The sequence below is a fragment of the Scyliorhinus torazame genome, chromosome 12 (assembly GCF_047496885.1).
Source record: "Scyliorhinus torazame isolate Kashiwa2021f chromosome 12, sScyTor2.1, whole genome shotgun sequence".
Taxonomy (NCBI): Eukaryota; Metazoa; Chordata; class Chondrichthyes; order Carcharhiniformes; family Scyliorhinidae; genus Scyliorhinus; species Scyliorhinus torazame.
In genome coordinates this window covers 52,856,609-52,879,207 of record NC_092718.1, presented here as the reverse complement: position 1 = coordinate 52,879,207, position 22,599 = coordinate 52,856,609, and the positions used below count along the sequence as shown (strand labels likewise).

Below are 22,599 nucleotides of genomic sequence, written 5' to 3'. Positions count from 1 at the left end.
TCGTAGGGGGCTGGGAAGTTGCCTTTTAAAACTTCCCTGAGCTTCTCGTCTTCTTTTTGGGCCTGTGCTAAATCCTGAATGTTGGTCTGTGAGACCTGGACCACGTGTACTGGGGCACTCTCAGGAGGATTCCAAAAGTGACCATGTATGGAACCTGCCTTTGCTAGGGCGTCTGCCTTAACGTTACCGGGGGGGGGGGGAGAACAATGGTGGCTACGAACTTTAATAGTACCATATTTCAGATCTTTAGCTGTCCTTAGAAAATGTTGGATTATTGGGGCTGCGGAAACAAAACCTCTAGATTCCCATAGGGGTAGGAATTCTGTTAAACTATTACAGACATATAGATTGTCGGAATATATGTCGGCTGGGGTTGGGAACGAGTCGGGGTGCTGTACAATATACGGTACGGCTGCTAGTTCTGCTGCGTGTGAGCCTAAATGTCCGGGCAGTTTCAAGGATATCTCCTCTAATGCACGTCCCTGTGCATCCTCTACATATATACCGCAACCGGTAATCCTTTTACCGTTCAAAACTGTGGAGGAGCCATCCACATAAATCTTTAGGGGTGCGCCTATGTCTGTGGGCTGGGGGCTCTGGGGTGTAGTACCTGGTTTCGGGGGAGCTGACTTTGGTACAAAGGGTCCTGTGTTGTGTTTAGTGGAGATGATTTCACATTCATGTGGGGTGGCGGCATAGTGTAAATTGTCTGCAAGGAAAGTATGTTTTTGTCCTCTTTACTGTAATGTCACGTCCCTGTAAGAGAAGGGTCCATCGGGCGGCGCAAATGTGGCTGACTGCCTTCCTTTAGTCTATCATCTAGTAGAAGTTGTGTTGGGGTGTGCTCTGTTAAAATGGTGACGGGGTTGAGTCCTGTTATGTAGGCGAAGTATTGAACTGCCCAAAAAACTGCGAGCAGGTGCCTTTCGCAGGCAGAAAATCTTTGCTCAACTGGGTCGAGAACTCGTGAGGCGTATGCTACGGGGCCTAAATGATCGTGTCTTTCTTGGAGGAGCACGTCCGAAAGGGTTCGGTCGGTGGTTGCAACTTTAATTGCGGATGGGGAGAGTGGATCTGGGACCTGTAATGCGGGAGCTGTGCTGAGGGCTTGTTTTAATGCATCCACGGCATCCGTGTGCTGTGGAAACGTGTGCTTGAGGGCAGCACGGTAGCCTTGTGGATAGCACAATTGCTTCACAGCTCCAGGGTCCCAGGTTCGATTCCGGCTTGGGTCACTGTCTGTGCGGAGTCTGCACATCCTCCCCGTGTGTGCGTGGGTTTCCTCCGGGTGCTCCGGTTTCCTCCCACCGTCCAAAGATGTGCAGGTTAGGTGGATTGGCCATGACAAATTGCCTTTAGTGTCCAAAATTGCCCTTAGTGTTGGGTGGGGTTACTGGGTTATGGGGATAGGGTGGCGGTGTTGACCTTGGGTAGGGTGCTCTTTCCAAGAGCCGGTGCAGACTCGATGGGCCGAATGGCCTCCTTCTGCACTGTAAATTCTATGAAATAAAAACCATTCCCATGGTGCTTGCTTCTTTAGGAGTTCGGAGAGGGGCGCTGCCTTTGTGGCAAAACCGTCGATGTGATTCCTACAGTAGCCAACCAGTCCTAGAAATGACCGGAGGGCTGTGACATTATGGGGCAGGGGTAATTTGACAATGGAGTCGATGCGTTTCTGCTCGATCTCACGTTTGCCATGGGTGATCACTGTTCCTAAGTAAATCACTTTTTCTTGTAGAATTTGGGCCTTTTTGGGGTTCATTTTACATCCAATTTGCTGAAGGAGTCCTAATAATTCGGCGAGAAGCAAAATGTGCTCTCCCTTAGTGTCCTTCTGCAGTAGCAAGTCGTCTACATACTGGACAAGGCAATCAGGTCGGGAAAATTTGGCTAAACCATTCGCCAGCTGTCGGTGGAAAATGGAGGGAGGTTGTGGAAACCTTGTGGAAGGCACGTCCACGTGTATTGCTGTCCCTGGAAGGTGAAAGCAAATTTATATTGGCATGCTTTATCCAATGGAATGGACCAAAAGACATTGCTAATGAAATGGAATGAAATGAAAATCGCTTATTGTCACAAGTAGGGTTCAAATGAAGTTACTGTGAAAAGCCCCTAGTTGCCACATTCCGGCGCCTGTTCAGGGAGGCTGGTACGGGAATTGAACCGTGCTGCTGGCCTGCTTGGTCTGCTTTCAAAGCCAGCGATTTAGCCCTGTGCTAAACCAGCCCCTTGACCAAAACCTAAAACAAATTTGATTGGAATCCCTGTTTTAGCATTGGCTCAGGACTCGTGGCTACGGTGGGGGCTGCTACTGGAGTTACTTTGTTTAGTTCCCGGTAATCAATGGTCAGTCACCATGATCCATCGGGTTTCCTGACGGGCCAAATTGGGGCATTGTTTGTTGAGGCTACTGAACTGAGTACGCCTTGGTCAAGCAAACTCTGGATAACTTTTGAGATTTCTCCCTCTGCTTCTTGGGGAAAACCGTACTGCTTTTGGGGTTTGGGGTCGGGACCTGTAATGTTTACAAAGCCAGCTATCTTGCCACAGTCGTGCTTGTGCTGGGCGAAAGCTGCTTTGGGTCACTGCAAAACGTCCCTAACTTCTCTGTCCTGACTAATGGCTCGAGGGTCGAACCAGAAGTCTCCAACTGCGCTAAATTCTGTGTGCGTAGTCTCCAACTGTGAGCATGGCGGGGGCTCGTGCTGCCTTTGCCATTCTCCACACATTTGTTTACGGGGTCGAACAATAGATTGTGGGAGCTCATAAAATCTATACCTAAAATGTGTTCGGTGTCTGGGGTAGATCGACTAGAACTATGGGGTGTTTAGTTTTAATGTTCCCCATCTGAATCGCTACAGGGGCTGTGATGTGTCCCTGCTGCAAATGCCCTGTAAAACCGCTGAGAGTAATGGTGTCTGTGGTGGGCCATGTGTCTCGCTGAAACATTGTGGAGGAGTTTAGCGTGGTGCGGGATCCTCCTGTGTCCCAAAGAAATTCTACGGGGTGTCCCCGGACTGTACCTGCCACTACCGGTCTTCCGGACTTGTCCCAAAGGGTGTCGCAGATCCAAGTTGGGGAGTCCGAACACCGTCAATCGGTGCCGTTCATATCTGCGTTATCGGAACGGGCGCTAACACTGTGAATTGGCTTGGCCCTATTCTTATTCGGGGTGCCTGCCTGCTGGTTGCGCTGCTGCTTCTGGGGCGCATTGCACTCTTGTACGTAGTGTCCTAATTGTCCGCAATTGTAACATTCTTGGGATTTAGGCTGCTGTGGGCTGTTTCTTCCCTCATTTACCCATGCGGTGTTCTGGTGTGTCCTAACTGGATGCATTTTAGCATCTACCTGCTCTTCCTCTGCTTTACCATAAGCGGATTTTCCCTGAATAGACTTTTCCCAAGCTTGGGATAATCTCTTTAGTACCCATTTCTCGTTGTGGGCCTCGTCTGAGGGGTCGTAATTTGCGCAAGCTCTCTGTTCTGCTTCTGTCGCGTGAGAGACTAGGATTCGAGTCCATTTGGCCATATTGTCTGGGGTCAAATGGGCACGGGCTAACTCTCCAAATACCGCTGTGAAATGAATCCACAAGTGTCCAGCAAACACTGTGGGGTGCTCTGTCTTTTTCAGCCTACATTTATATAGGCCTTCTACGGGGTCTCCTTTGTTGTAGCCAATCGCATCTAGGATCGCAGCATGCATTTCTTGGAGGGTGCCTCCTCCTACATGTTGTGGGTCGGGAAGGGCTGCCATGACTGAGGGGTTGAGGCTCAGAACTGTGAGCTTCACTTGCTCTTTTTATCCAGGCCGTACATGGTCGCCTGTTGTTTGACTCTTGCAAAATAATAGTGTGGGTCCGATGTGGGTAGGAACGGTGTTATATTATCGCACGCGTCCCTTAATTGAGTGACAGTTAATGGGGCAGTGTACAGAAAGTCTGGGTCTCTGTTTGATGCGTCCCTGCGCTGTGTGGTGACAGGGTTCATAGGGTTGTGTTCTGCCTGTGCAGTCGGGGGTGGGGTGCTTTCCTTTTCTGTGGTTTGTCCTGTGTACATGTTCCATGTACATATCTATGGGCAGTCTCATTTAACTCCTGCCAATCGGGGCCATTTTCTTGGTCTAATTGGGGTCCAAACGTGTTCTGGAATCCATTTTGTACAGAAAGCAGAGATTGCAGGTCTGCAATTTGCTATTGGCATTTAGCGTGGTTTACCGAGCTCTGCCTTTGCTCCGTCGTGGAACTGTGGCGTGCTCGTCGGGCTGCTTTTAAAATCGTTACATTGTTTCTGTAACTGCTCGACTTGGTGTTCTGTTTCTTCTCTTACCAACACCGCGCATTGCGTGTCTTGGTAGGCCTTATCATATTGCGACTGAAAGCTGCTTAAATGGGAGAGACAAGATTGGTGTGCCCGTTTGACATCTGCCATCTCCTTGTCCTTCGCCGCTAACTGCTCTCTCAGTTCCTTGTTTGCTTTCTCGTACTCACTCACGTCTCCCTCACTATTCTTATCTCTCTCTTTAATCTCTCTGCGGAGCGTCCTGACGACCTCCTCTGTGCCTCGCAATTGTGCCAGGCAGGACACGATTGCCATCGGCTTACGAGCTTTCCCTAAGCTCTTCTTATGGATCTCTGTCAGGGTCTCCCACCAAGTGTGCCCTATACTTCCGGGACCTGTTTCATCGTTCACACAAAATTCACTCCAAAGGGGCCATCCTTTCCCTTTGAGATATTTTCTAATTTCCTCTTCCCATATGGGACACTGTCCTACTCTACTGGTCGCTGCGACCTCAAATTCCTGGGGGTTCATAAGGCGTTCTACTGCCTTCATTGCCATTTCTATCGCTATCTCTGGGGTTTCTACCGAATTTGGAACAGGGGGGAATAAAGTGGTGACGTAAACACGGGTACGGCTTACGCTATTTTCTGGTCTACGAAACTCCCGACAGTTTTACGCAACAAAATCTCTCAGGTTTACCTTATATCCCTGTTAGTACTCATGCAAATAACACACTTCCGAATCGGTATTAGTCTTACACTTGTGGTTTTTCTTTTTCCAATTGGATTCTAATTCAAATTTGGGTTCCCTCAGAGTGACAAATCCACTTCTAGGTCGAGTCCCACCAGAGTCGCGAGTAATGTTGCTCTGTTTATCGGGTTATAAATATGCCGGTTAATATGGTCGCCTTCCTTAATCCTAATTATGTTTACGTTTCTACTTTCAGAGTCACCAGGTATCTCTCGATACCGCCACAAAGTTCAACCCGAATACCGATCAAAGAGCCAATACACCAGTTAGTCAGTTCAAAGTCAATACTATTTATTTACACACACAGTAAGATCTACTCATGCAAAACAGTACTATAAACTAAACTATATCTAACGCTAACGCCTATACTTAACTTCGGTTGCCCACTTAGTCAGAGGAACAATGGCCGTTGTTCGGATCTGAGGCTGTTGGGTTCAAAGAGAAACAGAACAGCTAAGGTCGTCCGTCTGGTAGCGAGCGTTGACCTTGAACTTACTTGCTTCTGGTGATGCTGGTGGATGGGTCTCTCTGCCTGAGAGCCAAATCCAAGAGAACAAATCTCTCATGGGGGTTCCTTCTTATACTTGGAGGGGCTTTGCGCGCTTTTAGGCGGGCCTTAAACTTGGTCCCAATTAATTGGGCCACTTCTCGATCATTGTTATCAATCTTAACCAATAAAGGGGTGGGTACCCTGATGGCTGGGCGTGTCCTAGGTGGCCGTTGGCCTTACTTTGTTTGTGTCTTGCGGTTGGGATACTGGTGCCGGGATGTCTGCGACAGTATCAACTACCTGAGCGTTAATTCTTTGTTCCTCGGAGATGGGCCATCAATATGCTAATCGACCCAGAGTTTCGATTCCGTCTGGTAACTGCTTCCCAAATATACATTCAGGCACTGTGCCTGCTTGTTGTCTAGCATTGTCCACATTTCCCTACATTCTTTGTGAGCCTCCATTTTGTATTCTGGAAGTGGCCATTCCAGATGGCTACAATAGGCAAGCCAGGGCAAGTCTGGACTTGTCCTGTAAACAAGAGATCGTAGATAATCAACCCTGTTCAGATAGATCAATTGTTGTGGATTGCTCAAATGCAGCCAGACTTTCTGACACCTTGATTTCCTGCCGTTACTTCATCTGGATAAGGTTATGTGCGGACAATGCACCTGAGGATGTTCCCCTGCGGGGAGTCCTTGGTGTCCTGCAGAGTTGGAATCGGCAACTCCATAGGGTGTTGTGACCCACACCCAGTGACATCATTGGTTGAGGGCCAGAGAAATCTCTGGAAGGGCATGAAGAAGAAAATAAGAAGGGACACCTAGAGATCCTTGCCAGCGAACACTTGACAGGGAGACTACAGACCAGACTCGGTGGCAGAAGAGGCGTGCGAGATCCACCTTCACAGATGAGGGCACCGAGACAATGGCGTCTCAGAGGTTTAGTCCCGCAGCTAAATCAAGTTCATTGGCACAGGTAGCATTAGAATCTTGGGCAGATAATACTATGGGGATAATTTGGGAGTGTAACTGTTTTATTGTACTTGTGAATAAATCTGGGTTGAATCATGAACCCGTGTTTGTCCTTTATTCATCTCGCAAAGAAGGGCACCAGGGCAAAACTGGTCAAAGTGTCTGATAATTTACAGGCAACAATTAGAACCTTCAAAGTGAAGTGCCTTCAGTTCTTTATCTCACAAGGTAACTTGAAGGCCATCCTGACTAGGTTTGAGGACTGCGCCAGCTTTAGCAAGCCCAGTTAACCAGTTAACCCTTAGACCAAACTGCACACAGTATTCCAGCTGCTCCTCTACTGACCCAAGCCGGGAATCGAACCTGGGACCCTGGAGCTGTGAAGAAACTGTGCTTACTGTGCTACCGTGCTGTCACCCAAGGCTGGAATCGAAACCCCATCCCAGGAACTTTAAGGCAGTAGTGCTAAGCTCTGTGTCACCATGCCGACACAGGGTGTTCTGTGGTTGCGAAAGGTGCTATATAAATGCAAGTCTCTCTTTGTTTTCGTTGTGCCAAACAAGCCAAGTTGGACTCTATCTCGAGTCACTTAAATTCAGCTCGGGAAGGAACAGTATCCTCTTCGCTTTGATTAGGGACATCCACTTCCAGTTAAAAACACATTGGGTGGCAGCGAGCCAGAAGTACAGCTTCTCTGCCTGAAGAGGAAAATCTATTCAATGTTTCTAAGTTCAGAAAGACGAGTTCCTTGGGAGAGTTCATAGGCTCTCAGGGTAAAAAGGGGGTGAAGCTTGACCAACTATTCCTCATTACTTTGGAAAGCTACAGCACCAACAAAGATCTATGAATCAGAATGACAATCTGCAACATTAATGTTGTCAAAGTTTAAAGTCTTCCTGAACATCTGGCAACACAGTGGTTAGCACTGCTGCCTCACAGCGCCAGGGACCCGGGTTCAATTCTAGCCTCGGGTGACTGTCTGTGTGGAGTTTAAAACGTTCTCCGCGCGTCTGCATGGGTTTCCTTCGGGTGGTCTGGTTTCCTCCCACAGTCCAAAGATATGCAGGTTAGGTTCATTAGCCAAACTAACTTGCCCCTTTGTGGCCAAAAGGACACTGGGTTATGGGGATAGGGTGGAGGCCTGACCCTTGTAGGGTGCTCCTTCAGAGGGTCTGTGCAGACTCGATAGGCCAAATGGCCTCCTTCTGCACTGTGGGGATTCTATCCTGGGTTTCCCAAAGGATTTATAGATAAACTTAAAGAAAACTTAGCTACTGGTAAATAAAAACAGATTATGCTGGAAATGTTCAGCAGGTCTGGAAGCGTCTGTGGAGAGAGAAACAGAGTTCTACCATTTCATGAGGAAGTCGTATGGCGGGTGCGGGAACATGAAGTGTTTCCCGCTGCAGAGGCCAATGGGAAAACACACCAGGGGCTGGATTCTCCAAAAATGGGGCTATGTCCCCACGCCAGCGTAAAAACGCTGGCGTTTCACTCTGGACTAAGAAAGTCCTGAGCGATTATCCTACCTGCAGAGGGCAAGCAGGGCCCCAGAGCACTTCTCACAGCTCTGGATGCGGATACGGGGCCCCGCACTTCCGGTCGGGAGTCCACGCATGTGCACGGCGGCAGCCTGCAGCAGCCGCACTGTACAACATGGCGGACTCGCACCGCGGACCATCATGCAAAATGTAGGGCCCCCTGAGATCGCGCGCGCCCGCGGGTCTGTGCTGCCCAATTGCTCCCCTGGCTGTCTATGAGGCCCCCCCCGGTGATTGATCCCCCCGCCCCCCCACCAGGGCAGCCGCCGACTGAGTCTGTAGCCGCCATCAGATGGGAACCACACTGTCGGGAACTCGGCCAGTTTTGCGCGGAGAATTGCGGGGGGGCCTCTGTCAATGGTCCCCTACCTGCGCTGCATACATCGCACGCAAGTGACTCCTGAGCGATTTCCAGGTAAACGGTCTTTCTGCGCCCCCGCGCCGAATGCGATTTCGGCGCAGAGGCTCGGAGAATGCAGCCCAAGATCTTCCAGATCTGACCTAACTAATTATGCACCCGGGTGTTTCACACAGTATTCAGTGGCGGGGTAGGCCTGGATGTCATACAGTCCGTCATCATGTCTGGGTGCCATATTGAAAAGGTTGCCCAACATCACCAACCTACTATTGAAGAAAGAGGCGGGACCCCTTGAAAATGAAGGTTGACCTCCAGGAACATTTTGAGGGTGGAAGAAGTACCCTCTTCAGGGCACTGAATCTGGAAGGTCCACCTGCGGATGCTCCCCCTGCCCACTGCTATGGTGTTCCAGGGGCCAGGGTTTCCGACCGTCTCCACCCCAATCTTTAGAGGGAGCCCCTGGCATTCTTCAGGTGAGTCCTGACAGCTGTAAGCCACGTGGTTCCGAATATGTTTCACGCCGGTGAGTTTTCCCGCCGGCGTTGCTGAGGATTGGGTGTGGGAGCGTCGGGCCTTCATCTGCATCCCATTAACGGGATGCAAGTATACGTTTTATTCATAGATTTATAGCACCTGACCTCAAAATGGCTTCCCCAAGGCGACGGGAATCACTTGAGCTTTAGTTTTAAAAAATATATATATTTATTAAAGTTTTTTAACAAAAAAAAACGAGAAATCGCGCAGAGCAAGATATATACATGGCAAAATGATACATTTACACAGCTTTGTACACTGGCCCTCACCCGTACGTGCCAGTTTCCCCAACCCTTCATGTTATCTCTTGCTCATCCACCCTCCCAGGCAGTCCCCCCTTCCCCCCCCCCCCCCCTCCCAGGACGTCCCCCACCCCCCCCAGGGTTGCTGCTGCTGACCGATCTTCCTCTAACGCTCCGCGCGATAGTCTAGGAACGGTTGCCACCGCCTGTAGAACCCCTGCGCAGACCCTCTCAAGGCGAACTTAATCCTCTCCAACTTTATGAACCCAGCCATATAATTTATCCAGGCCTCCAGGCTGGGGGGCTTCGCCTCCTTCCACATTAGCAAGATCCACCGCCGGGCTACTAGGGACGCAAAGGCCAGAATGCCGGCCTCTTTCGCCTCCTGCACTCCCGGTTCGTCCACTACTCCAAATATTGCTAGCCCCCAGCTTGGCTTGACCCGTACTTTCACCACCTGAGATATTGCTCCCGCCACTCCTCTCCAGAACCACTCCAGTGCCGGGCATGACCAAAACATATGGACATGGTTCGCCGGGCTCCCTGAGCACCTTCCACATCTGTCCTCTACCCCAAAGAACCTACTCAACCTCGCCCCCGTCAATTGCGCTCTGTGGACCATCTTAAATTGTATCAGGCTGAGTCTGGCACACGAGGAGGAGGAATTAACCCTACCTAGGGCACCAGCCCACAGACCTTCCTCGATCTCCTCCCCCAGCTCCCCCTCCCATTTATCCTTCAACTCTTCTACCAGCGCTTCCCCCTCTTCTTTCAACTCCTGGTGTATTTCCGACACCTTGCCCTCCCCGACCCATAAACCCGAGATCACCCTATCTTGAACTTCTTGTGCCGGGAGCAACGGGAATTCCCTCACCCGTCGCCTCACAAAAGCCCTCACCTGCATATATCTAAATGCATTTCCCGGGGGTAACTCGAACTTCTCCTCCAGTGTCCCTAGGCTCGCAAACGTCCCGTCGATGAACAGGTCCCCCATTCTTCCAATCCTCGCCCGATGCCAGCTCTGGAACCCCCCCGTCCATCTTCCCCGGGACAAACCGGTGGTTACCCCTGATCGGGGACCACACCGATGCTCCCATTGCACCCCGGTGCCGTCTCCACTGGCCCCAGATCCTTAGCGTTGCCGCCACCACCGGGCTCGTGGTATACTTTGTCGGCGAGAGCGGCAGCGGTGCCGTCACCAACGCCCCCAGGCTCGTTCCTTTACAGGACGCCATCTCCATCCTCTTCCATGCTGCCCCCTCTCCCTCCATAACCCACTTGCAGATCATCGCCACATTTGCCGCCCAGTAGTAGCTCCCCAGGTTTGGCAGCGCCAACCCTCCTCGGTCCCGACTGCGTTCCAGGAACCCTCTCCTTACTCTCGGGGTCTTATTCGCCCACACAAACCCCATAATAGTCCTGCTTACTCTCTTAAAAAAGGCCTTAGTGATCATGATGGGAAGGCACTGAAACACAAACAGAAACCTCGGAAGGACCACCATTTTGACCGACTGCACTCTACCCGCCAGCGAGAGCGGTAACATGTCCCATCTTTTGAAATCCTCCTCCATTTGCTCCACCAACCTCGTCAGATTCAGTTTATGTAGGGTCCCCCAACTCCTGGCTATCTGGATCCCCAGATACCGAAAGCACCCCTCCGCCCTCCTCAGCGGTAGGTCCCCTATCCCTCTTTCTTGGTCCCCCGCCTGTAATACAAAGAGCTCACTCTTCCCTACATTGAGCTTATAGCCCGAAAACTCCCCAAACTCCCTTAGAGTCTGCATGACCTCCACCATCCCCTCCATTGGATCCGCCATGTACAGCAACAGGTCATCCTCATATAGCGAAACCCGATGCTCTTCTCCCCCTCGGACCACCCCCCTCCATTTATTAGACTCCCTCAATGACATGGCCAATGGTTCAATCGCCAATGCAAACAACAGGGGGGACAGGGGGCACCCCTGCCTCGTCCCTCGATACAGTCGAAAGTACTCCGACCTCCGCCGGTTCGTCACTACACTCGCCATCGGGGCTCTGTAAAGGAGCTTAACTCAATTGATAAACCCTATCCCGAACCCAAACCTACGCAGCACCTCCCAGAGGTACTCCCACTCTACTCGGTCAAAGGCCTTCTCCGCGTCCATAGCTGCCACTATCTCCGCCTCTCCCTCCTCCGATGGCATCATTATCACGTTTAAGAGCCGCCAAAAATTGGTGTTTAGTTGCCTGCCCTTTACAAATCCCGTCTGGTCCTCGTGGATTACCTCCGGGACACAGTGCTCGATCCTCGTGGCCAGCACTTTTGCCAGCAACTTTGCATCCACATTGAGGAGCGAGATCGGCCTGTACGATCCACATTGCAGTGGGTCCTTGTCCCGCTTTAGGATCAAAGAAATTGTCGCTTCCGACATTGTCGGGGGCAGGGTCCCCTCCTCTCTTGCCTCATTAAAGGTCCTCACCAGTAGCGGGGCCAACAGGTCTGCGTACTTCCTGTAGAACTCCACCGGGAATCCATCCGGTCCCGGGGCCTTCCCCGCCTGCATGCTCCCCAAACCCTTGCTCAGCTCCTCCAACCCAATTGGTGCCCCCAAACCAGCCACCTCTTGCTCCTCCACCCTCGGGAATCTCAGCTGATCTAGGAATCGTCTCATCCCCTCTTCCCCCGCTGGGGGCTGGGATCTGTACAGCTCTTCACAAAAGGCCTTGAATACCTCGTTTATTTTTGTCGCACTCCGAACAGTGGCTCCCCTTCCATCTTTGACTCCCCCTATTTCCCTAGCTGCCATCCTCTTACGGAGCTGGTGTGCCAGCATCCGACTAGCCTTTTCCCCATACTCGTAGGTCGCCCCCTGCGCTTTCCTCCACTGTGCCTCCGCCTTCCCTGTGGTCAACAGGTCAAACTCCGTCTGGAGCCGTCGTCTTTCCTCAAGTAATCTTTCCTCCGGGGCCTCTGCGTATCTCCTGTCCACTCTCAAAATCTCCCCCACTAACCTCTCCCTTTCCATACCCTCTGTCTTCTCCCTATGAGCCCTAATGGAAATTAGCTCTCTCCTGATCACTGCCTTCAACGCCTCCCATACCACCCCCACCCGCACCTCCCCGTTGTCGTTGGCCTCCAAGTACCTTTCGATACACCCCCTCACCTTCCCACACACCACCTCGTCCGCCAGCAGTCCCACATCCAGCCGCCACAAGGGGCGTTGGTCCCTCTCCTCTCCCAGCTCCAGTTCCACCCAGTGCGGGGCATGGTCCGAAACGGCTATAGCCGAATACTCCATCCCCTCCACCCTCGGGATGAGTGCCCTACCCAGAACAAAGAAATCTATCCGGGAGTAGGCTTTGTGTACATGGGAGAAGAAAGAAAATTCCTTGGTCTGCGGCCTTGCAATCCACCATGGGTCCACTCCCCCCATCTGATCCATAAACCCCCTAAGTACCTTGGCCGCCACCGGCCTCTTTCCAGTCCTTGATTTGGAGCGGTCCAGTGCTGGATCCAACACTGTATTGAAGTCCCCTCCCATTATCAGGCCTCCTATCTCCAGGTCCGGAATGCGCCCCAACATGCGCTTCATGAATCCTGCATCATCCCAGTTCGGGGCGTATACGTTTACCAACACCACCCACGTCCCTTGCAGCCTACCGCTCACCATTACATATCGCCCTCCATTGTCCGCTACAATAGTCTTGGCCTCAAATGACACCCGCTTGCCCACCAATATTGCCACCCCTCTATTCTTCGCGTCCTGAGTGGAATACCTGTCCTACCCATCCCTTTCTTAGCCTGACCTGGTCCGCCAACTTCAGGTGTGTCTCTTGGAGCATGGCCACGTCCGCCTTCAGTCCCTTTAAGTGCGCGAACACTCGAGCCCTTTTCACTGGCCCATTCAGGCCCCTCACATTCCACATTATCAGCCGGATTGGAGGGGCTCTCACCCCCCCACGCCCCGCCGACTAGCCATCTCCTTTTCTGGGCCAGTCCCGTGTCCACGCCTCCCTCACCCTCCAGTCCCCCGGGGGGGAACCCCCGTCCCGACCACCTCTTCTGTGTCCCATTCCCTTTCGGCCAGTGCAGCAGCAACCCTTCCCCCCCCCCCCCACCCTTTCCCCCCCTCCCCTCCCCCCCGCTAGACCCCTGTCTAGCTTTTTTGCTCCCCCCATGTCACTCCCGTAAGTCAGCTGACACCTGCTGACCCCGGCTTCCCCCGCCGTCCCATTGACCTCCCCGCGTGGGAGTCTCCCAATCTATATACATTCCTTCGTTCCCCTTCCCGCCTTTCTTCCCGCGCGCAGGAAAACACCCCGCGCTTTCCAAAGCCCGCTCCGCCCCCTCTGGCGCAGCTCCTGCCGCGGCCTTGTCTCTCTCCTCCAGCCCATGTAACATTTCCTGCGCGTGATTGACCCCCTATATACAACAACCATCACACATCAAACCCCAAAACATCCCCCCCACCCTCACAAACCCTCAGTTAGAGTCCAACCTTTCGGCTTGTACAAAGGTCCACGCCTCTTCAGGCGTTTCAAAGTAATCGTGTTGGCCCTTGTATGTGACCCACAGTCGCGCTGGCTGCAGCATTCCGAATTTCACTTCTTTCTGGTACAACGTCGCTTTGGCCCGGTTGAAACCTGCTCTCCGCTTTGCAACCTCCGTGCTCCAGTCCGGGTATGTTCGGATCTCTGCATTGTCCCACTTACTGCTCCGCTCCTTCTTGGCCCATCCCAGGACCCACTCTCTGTCCGTGAACCGGTGGAACCTCACCACCATCGCCCTTGGCGGCTCATTTGCCTGGGGCTTATTCGCGAGCACCCAGTGTGCCCCGTCCAACTCCAGCGGCCTCGAAGGGGCCTTCGTGCCCATCATCGCGTCGAGCATCGTGCTCGCGTATGCCCTGGCATCAGCCCCCTCCACTCCCTCAGGGAGACCCAGGATTCGCAGATTCTTTCTCCTCGACCTGTTCTCCAGGTCTTCGAATCTTCCCGCCCACCTCTTGTGTAGCGCCTCGTTCTGCTCCACTCTCACCGCCAGGCCCACGAGCTCGTCCTCGTTCTGACTGACTCTTTTCTGTACCTCCTGGATCTTAGCTTCGTGGGCCTTCTGGGTGATCCGGAGTCCTTCAATTGCCGAAAGCATAGGCGCCAACATCTCCTTGCGCATCTCCTCGCGCTGCTCCTCGAAGCAGCGCTTGATGAACTCCTGCAGCTCCCCTTTGTCCCTGGCCGCCGCCATTTTGTTTTCTTTCCCTCGCTTCTCCCGTTGCTCCAGTGCCGCTCCTTTGGCCGTTACACTTCTGGTCCGTTTCATAGAAGTTGGAGGGGGACCTCTCTCTTCCCTTCCCCACGGGCTGCGTCAAAAAAAATGCCTCGTCCCTGCTTCTTCAATGGCCTTGGTAGATCTTTTCACAGTTGTTCCCTCTGCTGCTAGAATTCACCTTTGATAGAGTCAAGTCAGATTGTAGCTTTAAGCTTGCCCTTCCCCCGCCTGCATGCTGGAAGAGGCCTTTGTCTATTCCTGCAGCACAAGCCAAATCTTTTACTGTTTCTGCCGGGTCTGGTAGCCAAAAGACATAATATTCCTGGGGGACACTGTCAGGGGAATGCTGCAGTCTTGTTCCCACACCAGGAAATGTCAAACAAATGCCGTGGGGGCCCTGTAAAAGAGCCCAAAAGTCCGTTCCAAGCGGGAGCTACCGAATATGCGACCTAGCTCTGCATAGCCGCACCCGGAAGTCCACATTAGCTTTAGTATCTAAGAAGAATTGCTTATCAGTTATCCTCGATCCCAATCCCTTTTCATCTTGGAAGTAAATGGATAGTTTTCAGCACAACTATTTACAACTTGATATCAATAACACCTTTCTGGGACTTTGGGAGATTCAACCAAAGAACCACTGTAATTGTCTCCAAGCTCAAATGCCTTGCACTTTCCTCTCAATAACATAATGTGAATCCCTTTGACCTCAAACAATGAAACCACCCGGGCTGACTGTCAGGCAGATTCCAGCAAAGGTCACATAACCCTTTTCATTCACCCTACATTTAAAGCTACAGTCCAAAATAATAATAATCTAATAAACCAAAAGATACTGTCCAAAACATAATAATCATATACAAATCTCACAATTGTAACACTTTAAAGACACTACATATGATTAATTTCTACAAGTTGAAAAGCATACTTCTGCAAAACTGTTAACAGATCCGAATGATTCAAGAAGTATTAAATATTCTATGTGTTACTGAATATGTCTACAACTATTCAAGTGCACCCAACTCCAGCTCCTCGGAGACCACCTTATGGAACTGGAGCTGGAGCTGGTTGAACTTCGGATCATCCGGGAGGCAGAGGGGGTGATAGAGAAGAGTTACAGGGAGTTGACCACACCCAAGGTACAGGACAAGTGTAGCTGGGTTACAGTCAGGGGAAGGAAAGGGAACAGGCAGACAGTGTAGGGATCCCCTGTGGCTGTTGCCCCTCAAAACAAGTATACCGTTTTGGATGCTGTTGGGGAGGACGACATACCGGGGGAAGGCCATAGTGGCCATGTCTCTGGTGCTGAGCCTGGCTCTGTGGCTCAGAAGGGAAGGGGGGAGAATAGAAAAGCAATAGTGATAGGAGACTCAATGGTTAGGGGAATGGATAGGAGATTCTGTGGTCGCGAACGAGACTCCCGGAAGGTATTTTGCCTCCCGGGTGCCAGGGCCAGGGATGTCTCGGATCGAGTCTACAGGATTCTTAAGGGGAGGGTGAGCAGCCAGAAGTCGTGATGCACATTGGCACCAACGACATAGCTTAGAAAATGGATGAGGATCTAAAAAATGATTTTAGGGAGTTAGGTTCGAAGCTAAAGAGCAGGACAAGCAAAGTAGTAATCTCAGGATTGCTACCGGTGCCATGTGCTAGTGAGGCAAAGAACAGAGAGCGAGTGCAGCTGAACACGCGGCTACAGGGCTGGTGCAGGAGGGAAGGCTTCAGATATGTAGATCATTGGGATACCTTCTGGGGAAGGTGGGACCTGAACATGAAGGACGGGTTGCACCTAAACTGGAGGGGCACCAATATCCTGGGCAGGATATTTGCTAAAGCTCTTCGGGAGGGTTTAAACTAGTTTGGCAGGGGGATGGGAAACAAAGCTACAGATCAGAGGATAGGGTAGCTGTTGAGACAGGCAGAAATAGTATGCAGCGAGTCTGTGAGGAAGGATAGACAGTTGATAGGGCAAAGTTGCACTCAATGGGATGGGTTAAAGTGTGTCTGTTTCAATGCAAGTAGTATCAGGAATAAGGGAGATGAACTTAGAGCATGGATCAGTACTTGGAACTATGATGTTGTAGCCATTACGGAGACATGGATTTCACAAGGGCAGGAATGGTTGGTAGATGTTCCGGGGCTTAGATGTTTTAAGAAGAATAGGGAGGGAGATAAAAGAGGAGGATGAGTGATACTGTCAATTAGAGAGTGCATCACAGCTGCAGAAAAGGAGGTAGTTGAGGAGGGTTTGTCGACTGAGTCAGTATGGTTGGAAGCCAGAAATAAGAAAGAAGCAGTCACTTTATTGGGAGGTTTCTATAGACCCCCCAGTAGCAGCAGAGAGATGGAGGAACAGAATGGGCGGCAGATCTTGGAAAGGTGCAGAAGTAACAGAGTTGTTGTCATCGTGACTTCAACTCGCCTAATATTGACTGGAACCTCCTTAGTGCAAATGGTTTGGATGGAGCAGATATTGTCAGGTGTGTACAGGAAGGATTCCTGACTCAATATGTAGATAGGCCGACTAGGGGGGAGGCCATATTGGACTTGGTGCTTGGCAACGAACCAGGCCAGGTGTCAGATGTCTCGGTGGGAGAGCATTTCGGTGACAGTGACCACAACTCCTTGACCTTTACCATAGTCATGGAGAGGGATAGGAACACACAGTATGGGAAAGTATTTAATTGGGAGAGGGGAAATTATACTGCTATTAGACAGGAGCTGAGAAGCATAAATTGGAAACAGATGTTCTCAGGGAAATGCACAACAGTGATGTGGGGGTTCTTCAAGGAGCACTTGCTGCGAGGGCTGGATAGTTTTGTCCCACTGAGACAAGGAAGGAATTATAAGGTGAAGGAGCCTTGGATGACAAGAGAAGTGGAGCTTCTAGTCAAGAGGAAGAAGGAAGCTTACGTAGAAGCAAGGACCTGGCACAGCTCTAGAGGGTTACAAGGTAGCCAGGAAGGAACTCAAAAATGGATTTAGGAGAGCTAGAAGGGGGCATGAAAAAGCCCTGGTGGGAAGGATTAGCGAAAACCCCAAGGCGTTCTATCTACACTTATGTGAGAAATAAGAGGATGACCAGAGTGAGAGTAGGGCCGATCACGGATAGTGGAGGGAACTTGTGCCTCGAGTCTGAGGACATAGGGGAGGCCCTAAATGAATATTTTGCTTCAGTATTCACTAGAGAGAGGGAACTTGTTGCTTGTGAGAAAAGCGTGAACCAGGTTAATAGGCTCAAATAGGTTGATATTAAGAAGGAGGATGTGCTGGAAAGTTTGAAAGCATCAGGATAGATAAGTCCCCTGGGCCAGACGGGATATACCCAAGGTTACTGCGGGAAGCGAGGGAGGAGATTGCTGCGCCGTTGGCGATGATCTTTGCGTCCTCACTCTCCACTGGAGTAGTACCGGATGATTGGAGGGAGGCAAATGTTGTTCCCCTGTTCAAGAAAGAGAATAGGTAAACCCCTGGGAATTACAGACCCATCAGTCTTATGTCTGTGGTGAGCAAAATAATGGAAAGATTCTGAGAGATAGGATTTATGATTATTTAGAAAAACATAGTTTGATTAAAGATAGTCAGCATGGCTTTGTAAGGGGCAGGTCATGCCTTACAAGCCTCATTGAATACTTTGAGGATGTGACGAGACACATTGATGAAGGTCGGGCAGTGGATGTGGTGTATATGGATTTGATAAGGCATTTGATAAGGTTCCTCATGGTAGGCTCATTCAGAAAGTCAGGGGGCATGGATACAGGGAAATTTGGATGTCTGGATAAAGAATTGGCTGACCGAAAGAAGACAGCGAGAGGTAGTGGATGGAAAGTATTCCGCCTGGAGTTCGGTGACAAGTGGTGTCCTGAAGGGATCTGTTCTGGGACCTCTGCTCTTTGTGGTTTTTATAAATGACTTGGATGAGGAAGTGAAAGGGTGGGTTAGTAAATTTGCCGATGACACGAAGGTTGGTGGAGTTGTAGATAGTGTCGAGGGCTGTTGCAGGTTACAACAGGACATTGACAGGATGCAGAGCTGGGCTGAGAAGTGGCAGGTGGAGTTCAACCTAGATAAATGTGAAGTGATTCATTTTGGAAGGTCGAATTTGAATGCTGAATACAGGGTTAAAGGCCGGATTCTTGGAAGTGTGGAGGAACAGAGGGATTTTGGGGTCCACGTACATAGATCCCTCAAAGTTGCTACCCAGGTTAGAACATAGAACATAGAACATAGAACATTACAGCGCAGTACAGGCCCTTCAGCCCTCGATGTTGCGCCGACCTGTGAAACCACTCCAAAGCCCATCTACACTATTCCCTTATCGTCCATGTCTATCCAATGACCATTTGAATACCCTTAGTGTTGGCGAGTCCACTACTGTTGCAGGCAGGGCATTCCAAATCCTTACTACTCTCTGAGTAAAGAATGTACCTCTGACGACTGTCTTATATCTATCTCCCCTCAATTTAAAGCTATGTCCCCTCGTGCTAGACATCACCATCCGAGGAAAAAGGCTCTCACTGTCCACCCTATCCAATCCTCTGATCATCTTGTATGCCTCAATTAAGTCACCTCTTAACCTTCTTCTCTCCAACGAAAACAGCCTCAAGTCCCTCAGCCTTTCCTCATAAGATCTTCCCTCCATACCAGGCAACATTCTGGTAAATCTCCTCTGCACCCTTTCCAATGCTTCCACATCCTTCCTATAATGTGGTGACCAGAATTGCACGCAATACTCTAAATGCGGCCGTACCAGAGTTTTGTACAGCTGCAACATGACCTCATGGCTCCGAAACTCAGTCCCTCTACCAATAAAAGCTAACACACCGTACGCCTTCTTAACAACCCTCTCAACCTGAGTGGCAACTTTCAGGGATCTATGTACATGGACACCGAGACCTCTCTGCTCATCCACACTACCAAGAATCTTACCATTAGCCCAGTACTCTGTCTTCCTGTTATTCCTTCCAAAATGAATCACCTCACACTTCTCTGCATTAAACTCCATTTGCCACCTCTCAGCCCAGCGCTGCAGCTTATCTATGTCCCTCTGTAACTTGTAACATCCTTCCGCACTGTCCACAACTCCACCGACTTTAGTGTCATCTGCAAATTTACTCACCCATCCTTCTACGCCCTCCTCCAGGTCATTTATAAAAATGACAAACAGCAGTGACCCCAAAACAGATCCTTGTGGTACACCACTAGTAACTGGACTCCAGTCTGAACACGTCCCATCAACCACCACCCTTTGTCTTCTTCCAGCTAGCCAATTTCTGATGAAAACTGCTAAATCTCCCTGAATCCCATGCTTCCGTATTTTCTGCAGTAGCCTACCGTGGGGAACGTTATCAAACGCTTTACTGAAATCCATATAAACCACATCAACGGCTTTACCCTCATCCACCTGTTTGGTCACCTTCTCAAAGAACTCAATAAGGTTTGTAAGGCACGACCTACCCTTCACGAAATCGTGTTGACTATGTCTAATCAAATTATTCCTTTCCAGATGATTATACACCCTATCTCTTATAAACCTTTCCAAGATTTTGCCCACAACAGAAGTAAGGCTCACTGGTCTATAGTTACCGGGGTTGTCTCTACTCCCCTTCTTGAACAAGGGGACAACATTTGCTATCCTCCAGTCTTCTGGCACTATTCCTGTTGACAAAGATGACTTAAAGATCAAAGCCAAAGGCTCAGCAATCTCCTCCCTAGCTTCCCAAAGAATCCTAGGATAAATCCCATCTGGCCCAGGGGACTTATCTATTTTCACCCTTTCCAGAATTGTTAACACCTCCTCCTTATGAACCTCAAGCCCTTCTAGTCTAGTAGCCTGAATCTCAGTATTCTCCTCGACAACATTGTCTTTTTCCTGTGTGAATACTGACGAAAAATATTCATTTAGCACCTCTCCTATCTCCTCGGACTCCAAGCACAACTTCCCACTACTGTTCTTGACTGGCCCTACTCTTACCCTAGTCATTCTTTTATTCCTGACATATCTATAGAAAGCTTTAGGGTTATCCTTGCTCCTACCTGCCAAAGACTTCTCATGTCCCCTCCTGGCTCTTCTTAGCTCTCACTTTAGGTCCTTCCTAGCTAACTTGTAACTCTCGAGCGCCCTTACTGAACCTTCATGTCTCATCTTTACATAAGCCTCCTTCTTCCACTTGACAAGTGTTTTGACTGCCTTAGTAAACCACGGTTCCCTTGCTCGACCACTTTCTCCCTGCCTGACAGGCACATACTTATCAAGGACACGCAATAGCTGTTCCTTGAACAAGCTCCACATTTCCATTGTGCCCATCCCCTGCAGTTTTCCTCTCCATCCGATGCATCCTAAGTCTTGCCTCATCGCTTCATAATTGCCTTTCCCCCAGATATAACTCTTGCCCTGCGGTATATACCTATCCCTTTCCATCACTAAAGTAAACGTAATCGAATTGTGGTCACTATCACCAAAGTGCTCACCTACCTCCAAATCTAACACCTGTCCTGGTTCATTACCCAGTACCAAATCCAATACGGCCTCGCCTCTCGTTGGCCTATCTACATACTGTGTCAGGAAACCCTCCTGCACACATTGGGATAGGGTTGTTAAGAAGGCGTATGGTGTGTTGGCTTTCAATCACAGGGGGATTGAGTTTAAGAGCCGTGAGGTTTTGCCACAGCTTTATAAAACCCTGGTTAGGCCACACTTGGAATATTGTGTCCAGTTCTGGTCGCCTCATTATAAGAAGGATGTGGATGCTTTGGAGAGGGTGCAAGATGCTGCCTGGACTGGAGGGCATGACTTATGAAGAAAGGTTGCGGGAGCTGGGGCTTTTCTCACTGGAGAGAAGAAGGAAGAGAGGTGACTTGATAGAGGTGTACAAGATGATGAGAGGCATGGATAGAGTGGATAGCCAGAGACTTTTCCCTAAGGTGGAAATTGCTGTCATTTGGAATACAATTTTAAGGTGATTGGAGGAAGGTATAGGGGAGATGTCAGAGGTAGTTCCTTTACACAGAGAGTGGTGGGTGTGTGGAATGCACTGCCAGTGGAGGTGGTGGATCAGAGTCATTAGGGATATTTAAGCAACTCTTGGACAGGCACATGGACAGCAGTAAATTGAAGGGGTGTAGGTTAGGTTGATCTTAGATTAGGATAAATGGTCGGCGCAACATTGTGGGCCGAAGGGCCTGTACTGTGCTGTACTGTTCTATGTTCTATGTTAGATTATTTGACAGCAGCCTCAGCTTTGAGTCAATAAATTGTGAGTAGCAGCTCCACTATGGACTATAAGCTTGGCTGATATTTCAGTCCAGGGATTGTTGCATTGTCAAGCTGTTGTATTCGGATGTGATGTTCAGTCAAAATTTTATTTGCTTGTTCGGGTAAATGGAAGCAATATCCTGAAATTCTCCTTGGAGGAATCTTGGTCAACATGGGTCTCTCAACATCCCAAAAGTAGATTATATGATAATTCAATACAATTGTGGAACATTCACGTGCAAAGGTAGGTTGCCATGTTAGCTACCTATTAATAAAATTTCAATGTAATCCATTATCAGTGAAGGAATTTGGGACATTCTTAAGATATGGAAGACGCAATATAGAAGCAAAATCTTTCTTGATTAGAAAGAAAGGAATATTATTCTGAGGTAATTTTGAGTTGTTAAACACTTGTTATTCTGTTTATTCCTTTCATATGCCATAAAGTTGATTTTATCAACACTCTTTCTCCACTGTTAAGTTATTTCATGTTACTGTTTTCACAAATATTCCTGCACAGTCCTGGAGACAGCATGTGACAAATAACTGGAATTGTAGTACTTTCTTACATAAACTGCCTTGTTTCCTAATTAAGCTAAAAGTGTTCTTAGTCTACGGTGTGAAGTCGGCAATGTGCAGTTGGCAGTGAGTAGGAAGATGTCAAGGGGAGCATGTGGACTGAGGAAATTGGTCACAGGGAGAGATTTCGGAGGATGACTTGAAGCGTAGTTAAACTGCAGTGTTTTAAGGAGGGTCGACTCAGCTCAAACAAGTATATTTCTTAACCCCAGGTGATCACCTTTCCTGCTCCAAGATGGAATTTTCTTTCCGTATAAGCTTCTGTCAGAGGTCCTCTATGGCGCAATGAGTAACCTCACTGCCTCTGAGCCAGAAACATTGGGTTCAAGTCCCACTCAGGGACTTAATGGCCAA

At 49.8% G+C, this 22,599-nt stretch overlaps 1 protein-coding gene across 3 annotated transcripts in view; it reads right to left on the bottom strand.

The window, feature by feature from the left end:
• The window catches only part of fkbp16 (FKBP prolyl isomerase 16), a 295,397-nt gene that overhangs the window by 176,979 nt on the left and 95,819 nt on the right, over positions 1-22,599 (bottom strand). The gene's annotated exons all lie outside the window — the stretch shown is intronic.